The sequence below is a fragment of the Salmo salar genome, chromosome ssa19 (assembly GCF_905237065.1).
Source record: "Salmo salar chromosome ssa19, Ssal_v3.1, whole genome shotgun sequence".
In the NCBI taxonomy this organism is placed as follows: domain Eukaryota; kingdom Metazoa; phylum Chordata; class Actinopteri; order Salmoniformes; family Salmonidae; genus Salmo; species Salmo salar.
The window spans coordinates 624,351-638,963 of record NC_059460.1 but is presented as its reverse complement, the minus strand read 5'-3'; positions in this window follow the sequence as shown (position 1 = coordinate 638,963).

Sequence of the window (14,613 nt, the reverse complement as noted above, 5' to 3'; positions counted from 1 at the left end):
TACAATTTCTACAGAGACTATAACTGACTAAATAGATACAGAAAAAACTATAACTAATTTTTCATTTCAGTTGACTAAAATGAGAAGAGACAAAATGATCTCTTTAGGGTAGAGAAATTAACATAACATTCTCTGGCAACAGCTATGGTGGACATTCCTGCAGTCAGAATGCCAATTGCACTCCCCCTCAAAACTAATTTGTGAACAACATTTTAGAGAAATAAGCTTTTTGTGCCTATTTAACATTTCTGGGATCTTTTAATTCAGCTCATAAAACATGGAACCAAGACTTTACATGTTGCGTTTATATTTTTGTTCAGTGAATTTACAGTGTTACTTATTTTATTATTATGACACCTTCGACATGACAGTAAAATGAGATTTGACTGGATTTGATTTGTAGTCATGAGTGGATCCAGGTGACCAGGACTGCCCTCCTTATCTGATATATTTTGCACACACAATATTTTACAGTACTTTTCCAAATGAACATGGCATCCAATGTACCTTGATTAATAAAAAGCAATACATATCTAAAAATTAAATAAAGTGGCGATAGGGAAGAGGCATGCCACTGGCTTGGTGCTGAAAAAGCGTCTTCCCTCCAACTGGCAGCTGTAGTGTCGCGGGTTGGGAGAAGGGCGGGTGGGCTGCATGAGGAAAACAATTTTGGCTTTTCATTGGAAAACGGCACGTGTTGAAACGGTAGAATGGCTGCGCCCAGTGAATGAGGCGATGGGCAAAGAAGCTGTTGCAAGGCGCGCGACCACTCTGGAGAGACGCCGATATAAATGGACGCCAGTCTCTCGATTGCTCATTGCTAACTGGTTAATATTAATATTGCTTATCACTGAAAAGCTCTCAATCTCTCCAAAAACTCTTGTCCATTCCATTTACTAGTCAGATTTTAGTTAACCTCTATGGGCAAGGCGGGACGAATTCGTCCCACCTACGTAACAGCCACCTGAATTCAGTGGCGCGATTTTTGAATCGTTTGAAATACTATTACTTCAATTTCTCAAACATATGACTATTTTACAGCTATTTAAAGACAAGACTCTCCTTAATCTAACCACACTGTCCGATTTCAAAAAGGCTTTACAACGAAAGCAAAACATTAGATTATGTCAGGAGAGTGCCCAGCCAGAAATAATCAGACACCCATTTTTCAAGCTAGCATATAATGTCACAAAAACCCAAACCACAGCTAAATGCAGCACTAACCTTTTATGATCTTCATCAGATGACACACCTAGGACATTATGTTATACAATACATGCATGTCTGTTCAATCAAGTTCATATTTATATCAAAAAACAGCTTTTTACATTAGCATGTGACGTTCAGAAAAAGCATACCCCCCGCAAACTTCCGGGGAATTTACTAACAGTTTGATAAATTACTCACGATAAACGTTCACAAAAAGCATAACAATTATTTTAAGAATTATAGATACATTACTCCTCTATGCACTCGATATGTCCGATGTTAAAATAGCTTTTCGGATGAAGCACATTTTGCAATATTCTAAGTACATAGCCCAGCCATCACGGCTAGCTATTTAGACACCCGGCAAGATTAGCCTTCACAAAAATCCTATTTCCTATAAGAAAAATGTTCTTACCTTTCCTGTTCTTCGTCAGAATGCACTCCCAGGACTTCTACTTCAATAACAAATGTAGGTTTGGTCCCAAATAATCCATCGTTATATCCAAATATCCTCTGTTTTGTTCGTGCGTTCTAGACACTATACAAATGGTAAATAACGGTCGTGCGCATGGCGCATGGCGTGACAAAAAATGTCTAAATATTCCATTACCGTACTTCGAAGCATGTCAGCCGCTGTTTAAAACCAATTTTTATGCCATTTATCTCGTAGAAAAGCGATCATATTCCGACCGGGAATCTGCAATAAGCTAAACAGCCGAATGAAATTTCTCCACGGGGGCGAATCGTGCACGCGCCTCATTCAATGGTCCTCTGATCGGCCACTTGGATAAGGCGATAATCTGTTTCAGCCAGAGGCTGCCTCGTCATCGTTCAGGTTTTTCCCGGGTTCTGAGAGCCTATTGGAGCCCTGGGAATTGTCACGTTACAGCTAAGATCCTTACTCTTCAATAAACAGATGCAAGACGCACGACTCCTTGTCAGACAGGCCACTTCCTGCATGAAACCTTGTCAGGTTTTTGCCTGCCATAGGAGTTCTGTTATACTCACAGACACCATTCAAACAGTTTTAGAAACTTTAGGATGTTTTCTATCCAAACCTGAACAATAATATGCATATTCTAGCTTCTGAGTTGGTGTAGGAGGCAGTTAAAAATGGGCACATATTTTTTCCAAAATTCTCAATACTGCCCCCTAGCCCAAACAGGATAAGCCGCCTCCAACGTTGTTTGAGAAAATTTGGCATTACATCCAACTGGCCTCACAACCGCAGACCATGTGTATGGTTTTGTGTGGTTATTTGCTGATGTCAACGTTGTGAACAGAGTGCCCCATTGTAGCTTTGGGGTTGTGGTATGGGCAGGCATAAGCTACGGACAACGAACACAATTGTATTTTAATCTATTGGCAATTTGAACACACAGTGACGAGATCCTGAGGTTCATTGTGAGGCCCATTTTTTAAAGGTATCTGTGACCAGCATATGCATATCTGTATTCCCAGTTATGTGAAATCCATAGATTAGGGCCTAATGAGTTTATTTAAATTGACTGATTTCCTCATATGAACTGTAACTCAGTCAAAACTTTGAAATTGTTGCATGTTGCGTTTATATTTTTGTTCAGTATATATAATATACTAATAAAAAGACTCAATCAAGTACAAGAGGCATGCAGATAAATGAAAATAATATTTTTTTTTAAGAAAAGCCTATAGGGATATACAGTAGTAGGCTATGGATATTGTTATATGAAAGTATACACAGAGTATACAAAATATTAAGAACACCTTCCTAATATTGAGGTGCACCCCTTTTGCCCTCAGAACAGCCTCAATTTCTCAGGACATGAACTCTTCAAGGTGTCAAGTGTTCGACAGGGATGCTGGCCCATGTTGACTCCAATGTTTCCCTCATTTGTGTCACGTTGGCTGGATGTCCTTGGTGGTGGGCCATTCTTGATACACATGGGAAACTGTTGAGTGTGAAAAACCCAGTAATGTTGCTGTTCTTGACACACTCAAAGCGGTGCGCCTGGCACCTACTACCATACACCGTTCAAAGGCATTTAAATCTTTTGTCTTGCCCATTCACCGTCTGATTGGCACACATACGCAATCCATGTCTCAATTGTCTCAAGGCTTAAAAATCCTTCTTTAACCTGTATCTCCCCTTTATCTATACTATTTGAAGTAGTTTTAATAATAAGTGACATCAATAAGGGATCATATCTTTCACCTGGATTCACCAGGTCAGTTTATGTAATGGAAAGAGCAATGTTTATTACACTCAGTGTGTCAAGGGTGCGTACTGGCGGCAGAGAAGTCAGACGCAGGAGAGCAAAACTGTGTTTCCAACAGCCAAGTTTAATTATCAAACCCCACTGGATACAGAACAATAAAATACATGTGTACATAACCCGACGCACACCAGAACATAACGTGCACAAGCACTGACAACAAACAATTACGGACAAGGACATGTAATTGATGGAATTGGAACCAGGTGTGATGGAAGACAAGACAAAACCAATGGAAAATGAAAAGTGGATCGGTGATGGCTAGAAGGTTGGTGACGTCGAAAGCCGAATGCCACCCGAAAAAGGAGAGGGACCTACTTCAGCGGAAGACGTGACAGTACACCCCCCCTGACGCGTGGCTCCAGCGGCGCGTCGACACCGGCCTCGGGGACGACCCGGAGGGCGAGGCGCAGGGCGATCCGGACAAAGACAGTGGAACTCCTGCAGCATAGAAGGGTCCAACACGTCCTTGACCGGAACCCAGCACCTCTCCTCCGGACCGTACCCCTCCCACTCCATAAGATACTGAAGGCCCCTCGCCAGACGCCTCGAATCCAGTATGGAGCGGAGTACGCTGGGGCCCCCCCCCCCGATGTCCAGAGGGGGCGGAGGAACCTCCCGCACCTCAGACTCTTGGAGCTGGCCAGCCACCACCGGCCTGAGGATAGACACATGGAACGAGGGGTTAATACGGTAATTGGGTGGAAGCTGTAACCTAAAACAAACCTCGTTCACTCTCCTCAGGACTTTAAATGGCCCCACAAACCGTGGGCCCAGCTTCCGGCAGGGCAGGCGGAGGGGCAGGTTTCGGGTCGAGAGCCAGACCCGGTCCCCCGGTGCGAACACCGGGGTCTCACTGCGGTGGCGATCTGCGTTCTTCTTCTGGCGCGTCACAGCCTGATGAAGGGAGACACGGATGGCTTCCCATGTCCCCTCCGCGAACCAATCATCCACCTCAGGAACCTCGGTCTGATCCTGATGCCAAGGTGCCAGAACCGGCTGGTACCCCAGTATGCACTGGAATGGAGAGAGGTTAGTGGAGGAGTGGCGGAGTGGCGGAGCGAGTTCTGTGCCATCTCGGCCCAGGGCACATACGTTACCCACTCCCCCGGCCGGTCCTGGCATTAGGACCGCAGAAAGCCTACCCACATCCTGGTTCACTCTCTCCACCTGCCCATTACTCTAGGGGTGAAAACCTGAAGTAATGCTGATCAAGACCCCCAGACGCTCCATGAACGCCTTTCAGACCCTAGACGTGAACTGGGGACCCCGATCAGACACTATATCCTCAGGCATCCCGTAGTGCCGGAAGATGTGTGTAAACAGGGCTTCCACAGTCTGTAGGGCCGTAGGGAGACCGGACTTAGAGAAACAGGACTTAGATAAACAATCCACAATGACCAGGATCGCGGCGTTACCCTGTGAGAGTGGAAGACCAGTAGAAAATCCACCGACAGGTGCGACCAAGGCCGCTGTGGAACGGGTAACTTACCTCTGGGCAGGTGTAACTTACCTCTGGGCAGGTGCCTAGGAGCCTTACACTGGGCACACACCGAGCAGGAGGAAACATAAACCCTCACATCCTTAGCCAAGGTAGGCCACCAGTACCTCCCGCTCAAACAGCGCACTGTCTGACCGATCCCAGGATGATCAGAGGAGGGTGACGTGTGGGCCCAATAGATCAACCGGTCACGAACAGCAGACGGGACGTACAGACGCCCAGCGGGACACTGGACGGGAGTGGGCTCTGCAAGTAACGCCTGCTCAATGTCCGTGTCCATCTCCCACACTACCGGCACCTCCAGGCAGGAGGTGGGGAGTATGGGAGTGGGATCCATGGGCCGCTCCTCTGTGTCATACAGCCGGGACAATGTGTCTGCCTTCACGTTCTGGGAGCCTGGTCTGTAGGACAGGGTAAAACAAAATGGGTGAAAAACATGGCCCACCTTGCCTGGCGAGGGTTCAGTCTCCTCGCTGCCCAGATGTACTCCAGATTGCGGTGGTCAGTCCAGATGAGAAAAGGGTGTCTAGCCCCCTCAAGCCAGTGTCTCCACGCCTTCAAGATCTTGACGACAGCCAACAGCTCCCGGTCCCCCACGTCATAGTTTCGCTCCGTCGGGCTGAGCTTCTTTGAGAAGAAGGCACAGCGGCGGAGCTTCGGTGGCATACACGAGCGCTGAGAGAGCACGGCTCCTATCCCAGCCTCGGATGCGTCCACCTCCACTATGAACGCCAAAGAGGGATCCGGAGGTAAACAGAGCCCTCAGGTGACTAAAAGCCCTGTCCGCCTCAACCGACCACTGCAAACGCACCAGGCCCCCCTTCAGCAGTGTGGTAATGGGAGCCGCTACCTGACCAAAACCCTTGGATAAACCTCCGGTAGTAGTTGGAAAACCCTAAGAACCGCTGCACCTCCTTTACCATGGTGGGAGTCGTCCAATTACGCACGGCTGAAATGCGGTCACTCTCCATCTCCACCCCTGCGGTGGAAATGCAATATCCTAGGAAGGAGACGGATTGCTGGAAAAACAAGCATTTCTCAGCCTTGACGTACAGGTCATGCTCCAACAGGTGACCAAGCACCCTGCGCACCAGGGACACATGCTCGGCGCATGTAGCGGAGTGTATCAGAAAGTTGTCGATATACACCACTGCACCCTGCCCGTGCAGGTCTCAGAAAATCTCGTCAACAAAGGCCTGGAAGACCCGTACGGCATGACGAGGTACTCATAGTGCCCTGAGGTGGTACTAAATGCCGTCTTCCACTCGTCCCCCTCTCCGATACGAACCAGGTTGTTAGCGCTCCTGAGATCCAACTTTGTGAAGAAGCGCGCCCCGTGCATTGACTCGATCGCACTGGCGATGAGAGGCAGCGGGTAGCTGTACCTCACAGTGATCTGATTGATACCTCGATAGTCAATACACGGGCGCAGACCCCCATCCTTCTTCTTCACAAAAAATAAACTTGAGGAGGCCGGTGAAGTGGAGGGCCGAATGTATCCCTGCCCCAGGGATTCAGAGACATATGTTTCCATAGCCACCATCTCTTCCTGTGACAGAGGATACATGTGACTCCTGGGAAGTGCTGCGTCTACCAGGAGATTTATCGCACAATCCCCCCGTCGATGAGGTGGTAATTTAGTCGCCCTCTTCTTACAGAAGGCGAGAGCCAAATCGGCATATTCTGAGGGAATGCGCACGGTGGAGACCTGGTCTGGACTTTCCACCGTAGTCGCACCGATGGAAACCCCCACACACCTCCCTGAGCACTCTCGTGACCACCCCTTGAGAGCCCTCTGTTGCCACGAAATAGTGGGGTTGTGACAGGCCAACCAGGGTAGGCCCAGCACCACAGGAAATGCAGGAGAATCAATAAGGAAGAGACTGATTCTCTCCTTATGACCCTCCTGCGTAACCATGTCTAGTGGAGCGGTGGCCTCCCTAATCAGCCCTGACCCTAATGGTCGACTATCTAGGGCGTGCACAGGGAAGGGCATATCCACAGGAACAAGGGGGATCCCTAAACTAAGGGCAAATGAACGGTCAATAAAATTCCCAGCTGCTCCTGAATCTACGAGCGCCTTATGCTGGGAATGCGGGGAAAACTCAGGAAATGAAATAAACACATACATGTGAGCAACAGGGGGCTCTGAGTGAGCCAGGTGCCGACTCTCCTGGGGTGACACGATAGTGCCCTGCCTGCTGCCTCAACTCCCTGAGGAACCCCCCCAGCTCCGACCAGCAGTGTGCCCTCTGCAGCCACAGATGGTGCAGGGAATGGTCCCTCCTCCGGTCGCCCTAAGTGCAGCACCTCCCAGCTCCATGGGCGTCGGAGCAGAGGTGCTGGGGGATGGAACTGACAGGCCACGATCCGGGTGTCCGCAGGTTGTCCAGCCGGATGGACATGTCCACCAGCTGGTCCAATGTGAGGGTTGTGTCAGGCCAACTCCCGACAGACGACCTTGCGTAGACTGCACCGGTAGTGATCGATCAGGGCCCTGTCGTTCCATCCCACGCTGGCAGCCAGGGTCCGGAAGTCCAATGCAAAATCCTGTGCGCTCCTCGTCCCCTGCCTTAGGTGGAACAGTTGTTCAGGCGGGTGGTCGAACACTGCCCAAAAGCGGCGGGTGAACTCTGCTTAATGGTCCAACGCCGCGTCTCCCTCACTCCATACGGCGTTGGCCCACTCCAGGGCCTTGCCTGAGAGGCAGGAGACGAGGGCGGACACGCTCTAACGTCCCGAAGGAGCCGGGTGGACGGTCACCAGGTAGAGCTCAAGCTGGAGTAGGAACCCCTGGCATCTGGCAGCCGTCCCATCATACTCCCTCGGGAGCACGAGCCGGATCCCGCTGGAACCGGGTGAAGGAGGGGTGGACAGTGGGACCTGGTGTAGTGGGGCTGGTGGAGGCGCTGGACGACCTCCTCCTCTCTCCCAACGATCCATCTTCTGCAGCACGCGATCCATGGCGGTGCCCAGATGTTGCAATATGGTCACGTGCTGCTGGACGCGCTCCTCTATCTCTGAAGGGAGGGCGTCTGCTCCTGCTGACTCCATTCTTCAAGTTGAGTGTTTCTGTCAGGAGGTTTATGTGTAGCTGGTGTATAGGAGTCAGACACAGGACAGCAGATATGTGTAATATATAATAAATGCAATACAAAAACAGGGCCCAAATTACGGACCAACCTACATAGAAACAATCACTCACAAACAAACATGTGGGGAACAGAGTGTTAAATAATGAACAGGTAATTGGGGGATTGAAACCAGGTGTGTAAGACAAAGACAAAATAAATGGAAAATGAAAAGTGGATCGGTGATGGCTAGAAGGCCGGTGACGTCGACCGCCGAATGCCGCCCGAACAAGGAGAGGGACCGACTTCGGCGAAAGTCGTGACACAGACGCCGGAGAGCAAAACTGTGTTTCCAATGACTAAGTTTAATTATCAAAACCTACCGGATACAGAACAATAAAATACATGGATACATAACCCGACGCACACCAGAACATAACGTGCACAAGCACTGACAACAAGCAATTACGGACAAGTACATGGGGGGGAACAGAGGGTTAAATACACAACATGTAATTGATGGAATTGGAACCAGGTGTGATGGAAGACAAGACAAAACCAATGGAAAATGAAAAGTGGATCGTGATGGCTAGAAGGTCGGTGACGTCGACTGCCGAACGAACAAGGAGAGGGACCGACTTCAGCGGAAGTCGTGACACAGTGTATATGTTTGTCATACTTGGGACAAATAGGATGTTATGCAGAAAAATATGTTGGTAACACAAGGCTATGTATGTTAGTGCACATGGAAGTCAGTGATTTATGTTTACTATACTGTAGGTTAATGAGGCAATACAAATGTGATGTGACCAAAATATGACTAAAATGAAAGGGCATTTAGTTGACTAAAATGGCCCACTGTTTTGGTCATTTTCACATTAACTCGACTAAGTCATTATTCAATTGACAAAAATGTGATTTTATGATATTTTAGTAAAAAATGACTAAGACTAGACTATTATTATCAAAAAAGAGTGCCAAAAATGAACACTGCTCTGATTGTGTTTTAAAGTGTAAGCTGCCACCACCACCTGGTGGTGAGCTATCAAACTCAGAGGGAAACACATTTTGACCGCTTATGTAATGAAGAAAAAACATAGATCAAAGAAAACATTGTTTATGCCCCGCAGGGCTTCTGCAGGCTCTGACTGTCTCCCCCCAAAATGTTACTTACTAACCATGTCTTGCGCTCTTGGTATTTAATTGGTGTTCTCCTCCAACATCAATATCTGCTACATTGTTGCACTATTACAACGCATCACCTCACTCAACTTACTGTTTCCCCAAATTCAAATATAATGGGCCCTTTATCAGGAGACAGAAAACTGCTGATACAACTGTCCAGCCTGGCATGCATTAATGGATACTGTAGGCATACACACAGCCTAAGTGCTTTGGGTCGAATAGCCCTGAACTATGAGGGATCCATTTCACAGGGCTCCTCCCATCAATAAAATCTTTAAATACAGATTGAGAGAAAGTTATCCACCATCCTAATGTACTCTGATGCATCACCACTAATGCATTGATCCCGGAAACTCATTGCATTCACCAACTAAATCTGGTGTCAGTTTACCAGCAGAAACACTCCCTGGGGTCATCCCTTTCTAAAAATCTGAGGGTCATAAGAGATGACCTAAGGGATCAATAGATTTCAACTTCCCTCTGATTTGGAAAAAGGGGTTCATGTTTTTGAAAAGTGGGAGGGAATACCAGGAACATTTTACGTCTGGTTATGAAGGGCCATAGGCACACTGTTATACTGCACCCCCTAAACATGCATAGATACATATATACTAAACAAAATAGTTAACACTACACATAAAGTGTTGGTCCCATGTTTCATGAGCTAAAATAAAATATCCCAGGACTGTTCCATACACACCAAAAGCTTATTTCTCTCAAATTACGTGCACAAATTAGTTTACATCCCAGTTACTGAGCATTTCTCCTTTGTGGCATATCAAGAAGCTGATTAAACAGCATGATCATTACACAGGTGCACCTTGTACTGGGGACAATAAAAGACATTATAAAATGTGAAGTTTCGACACACACAATGCCACTGATGTCTCAAGTTGAGGGAGCATGCAATTGGCATGCTGACTACAGAAATGTCCAACAGAGCTGTTGCCAGAGAATTGAATATACATTTTTCTACCATACATTTTCTCCAACATAATTTTAGAGAATCTGTCAGTAAGTCCAACCGGCCTCAAAATCGCAGACCACGTGTAACCACGCCAGTCCAGGACCTCCACATCCGACTTTTTCACCTGCGGGATCATTTGAGACCAGCCACTCGGACAGCTGATGAAACTGTTGGTTTGCACAATCATAACTTGTCTCAGGGAAGGTCATCTGCGTGCTCGTCATCCTCACCAGGGTCTTGACCTGACTGCAGTTCGGCATCGTAACCGACTTCAATGAGCAAATTCTCACCTTCGATGGCCACTTGCAGGCTGGAGAAGTGTGCGCTTCATGGGTGAACTGTACCAGGCAGATGGCAGACAGCGTATATGCCTTCGTGAGGGCGAGCGGTTTTCTGATGTCAACGTTGTGAACAGAGTGCCCCATGGTGGCGGTGGGGTTATGGTATGGGCAGGCATAAGCTACGGACAACGAAGACAATGGCATTTTATTGATGGCAATTTCAATGCACAGAGATACCGTGACAAGATCCTGAGGCCCATTGTCGTGCCATTCATCCACCGCCATCACCTCATGTTTAAGCATGATAATGCATGTCCCCATGTTGCAATTCCTGGAAGCTGAAAATGTCCCAGTTCTTCCATGGCCTGCATGTCACCCATTGAGCATGTTTGGGATGCTCTGGATCGATGTGTGTTCCAGTTCCCGCCAATATCCAGCAACTTCACACAGCCATTGAAGAGGAGTGGGACAACAGTCAACAGCCTGATCAACTCAATGCGAAGAAGATGTGTCGCGCTGCATGAGGCAAATGGTGGTCACACCAGAGAGTGACTGGTTTTCTGGTCCACACCCCTACCTTTTTTTTAAGGTACCTGTGACCAACAGATACATATCTCTATTCCCAGTCATGTGAAATCCATAGATTAGGGCCTAATTATTTTTGTTCAATTGACTGATTTCCTTACATGAACTTAAACTCCGTAAAATCTTTGAAATTGTTGCATGTTGCATTTCTATTTTTGTTCAGTGTAGGAAAGAAATGCTTTGTATTCATGGGTGTGCACCCAGAATAGGGTGTTACTGAAACACTATTGACAATGAGAACAATGATTTTCTTGTTTGTGTATCTTATCTGAAGGTCCTGTAGTCTCCCCAGAGACAGAAAGGTTTCCTCCCACAATGTAACAACGTTCCTGCTCTTTCCTAGGTCTGGGGTCCCGAGACTAAAGGTCCTGATTACATGTATTCATTCTGGCCTTGAGGTAGAACTTAGAAACATGTCTATCATGTCTGTGTGAGCCTTGAGGCATTTATAGTTTAACCTCTATGGGCTAGGTGGGACGCTTGCAGCTCAACAGCCAGTTGAATCCTGTGGCGCGTTATTCAAATACCTTAGAAATGCTATTACTTAAATTTTTCAAAAATATGACTATTTTACACCATTTTAAAGATAAGACTCTCGTTAATCTAACCACACTGTCCGATTTCAAAAAGGCTTTACAACGAAAGCAAAACATTAGATTATGTCAGCAGAGTACCCAGCCAGAAATAATCAGACACCCATTTTTCAAGCTAGCATATAATGTCACATAAACCCAAACCACAGCTAAATGTAGCACTAACCTGTGATGATCTTTATATCCAAATAGCGGCGTTTTGTTCGTGCGTTCAAGACACTATCCTAAAGGGTAAATAAGGGTGGCGAGCATGGCGCAATTCGTGACCAAAAAATTCTAAATATTCCATTACCGTACTTCGAAGCATGTCAACCGCTGTTTAAAATCAATTTTTATTCAATTTTTCTCCTAAAAAAGCGATAATATTCCGACCGGGAATCTGCGTTTAGGTAAACAGACAAAGGAAAAGAAAGCATTCGGTCGACGCGGGCACGCGCCTAAGCCCATAGTACTCTGAGTGGCCACTTGCCAAAAGCGATAATGTGTTTCAGCCAGAGCCTGCCTCGATATCGTTCAGCTTTTTCCCGGGCTCTGAGAGCCTATGGAAGCCGTAGGAAGTGTCACGTTATTGCACAGATCCTGAGTCTTCAATAAAAAGAGCCAAGATGAAACACTACTTCTCAGACAGGCCACTTCCTGCTTGAAATCTTCTCAGGTTTTGGCCTGCCATATGAGTTCTGTTATACTCACAGACACCATTCAAACAGTTTTAGAAACTTTAGGGTGTTTTCTATCCAAAGCCAATAATTATATGCATATTCTAGTTACTGGGCAGGAGTAGTAACCAGATTAAATCGGGTACGTTTTTTATCCGGTTGTGTCAATACTGCCCCCTAGCCCTAACAGGTTAAGCATGTTGAAAAAAAGAACACTAGATATTCTCTCCCTTCATTGCTATGAATAAGCAAGGAACACATGTTCTATCCCCTGCATGGATGGAAAACTATTGTACAGCATGAGTGTGACATTTGCACTTTTGAACAGTCCCTTCTCTCACTACATTTCCCCAAATACACTTGTTGTCCTTTCACAAAAAATTGCTTTGACGTCAGGGTCGAATTAAGAAATGGTAGTCTACGGGGCTTATTTATGTATTTTTGCCTTTTAAAAACGCATTTCATGCAATTCTACATCATTTACAAGACAGAAGACATTAGCTGAATCTCTTTTAAGACCACACAAATGACCGAAATGAGTGGCTACTCTGAAACTGACAAACTGAGATCACTCTTTTCTTGAAATCAAACAAACAATAGCCCAGGCCAATGAAGCGACACACAGATCATACAATATTAGGAGGCAGTATATACAGTGCCTTCGAAAAGTATTCAGACCCCTTGACTTTTTCCACATTGTTACGTTACAGCCTTATTCTAAAATTGATTAAATTAAAAACATCTTCAGCAATCTACACACAATACCCCATAATGACAAAGCAAAAACAGGTTTGTAGAAATGTTTGCAAATGTATTCAACGTAAAAAAAAAATTTTTTATTTACATAAGTATTCAGACCCTTTGCTATAAGATTCCAAACTGTACGTTTTTCCCGCGATTGTATTATGAAATTTGCAAAAGGCAAATAGACCACCGCAACCAATCATAGAAATATAATCCATAGATGGCAGTTCCCATTCAAGTCAGGACTGGCAGCCATTGCTAGCGTACACATGAGTTTAACACTCAAATTGCCAGGGTAAGAGGTTACAAAACCCTTCTATGGATTATATGTCTATGCCCACAAGCTGTATATTTGGCACACATATGCTGCCCAGATTGCAGCCTTCCCGACTGTAGGCAATCCGTGTCACGCCCTGACCTGAGAGAGAGGGTTTGTTTCTCTATGTGGTTAGGTCAGGGTGTGGGGTGGGCATTCTATGTGTTGTATTTCTTTGTGTTGGGCTGAGTATGGTTCCTAACCAGAGGCAGCTGTCTATCGTTGTCTCTGATTAGGAACCATACTTAGGCAGCCTGTTTTTCCTTTGGGTTTTGTGGGTAGTTGCTTTCTGTTTAGTTGTAAGTACCTGACAGAACTGTCAGCTGTCATTTTTGTTTATTTGTAAAGTGTTCATTTTGCATTAAACTACAAGATGAACATATTCCACGCTGCACCTTGGTCTACTCATTTTGACGCCTGTGACAATCCGTGACCGCCAAAATAAAGGAAACACTTGAGTAAATGAAGGACACAACGTTTATGTTATGGTGTGGGGTGCATTTTCCTGTCATGATTTAGGTCCACTTGTAGAATTCATGCCAAGGCACATTGAAGCTGTTCTGGCAGCTCGTGGTGGCCCAACACAATTTTAAGAAACTTTATTTTGGTGTTACCTTTATTTTGGCAGTTACCTGTGTGCACTTGTGATAATATTTAATACAGTTATTTATTTTGGTTGAAAGTGTTGATCCTCTGTGGCAAAATTATGCTCTCTGGTGTATTTTGAACAATGAGAGCGGGCTCCAGTGGTTGGATAAAGAAACTTTAAAATACTCTGTACCGTAATTTCCGGACTATTAAGCCCACCTGAATATAAGCTGCACCCACTGAATTTAAAAAAATATATTATTTTGAACATAAATAAGCCGCACATGTCTATAAGCCGCAGGTGCCTACCGGTATATTGAAACAAATGAACTTTACACAGGCTTTAACGAAACACGGCATGTAACAAAAATAAATAGTAGGGTGATCATATTTTAGTTTTCAACAAAGAGGACATGTGCGGGAAAAAGAGGACGAATGGTCACCCTAGTATCAGCTGTCTCATTTGGAGTGTTTTTAACTTAACTAATTTACTTTGCACGCCACCATTCTTCCAATCAAAATACTGAATAAGCAGAGGGAATATTTTCACAGCACCGTGATTGCTCCCATCAGTAGAAACACCACAGTAAGGTATGTCTTCTAGTGCTTTCTGAGCTATGTCGACAGAATGTGGTGCTATCATTTCCATTTACGTCATTTAG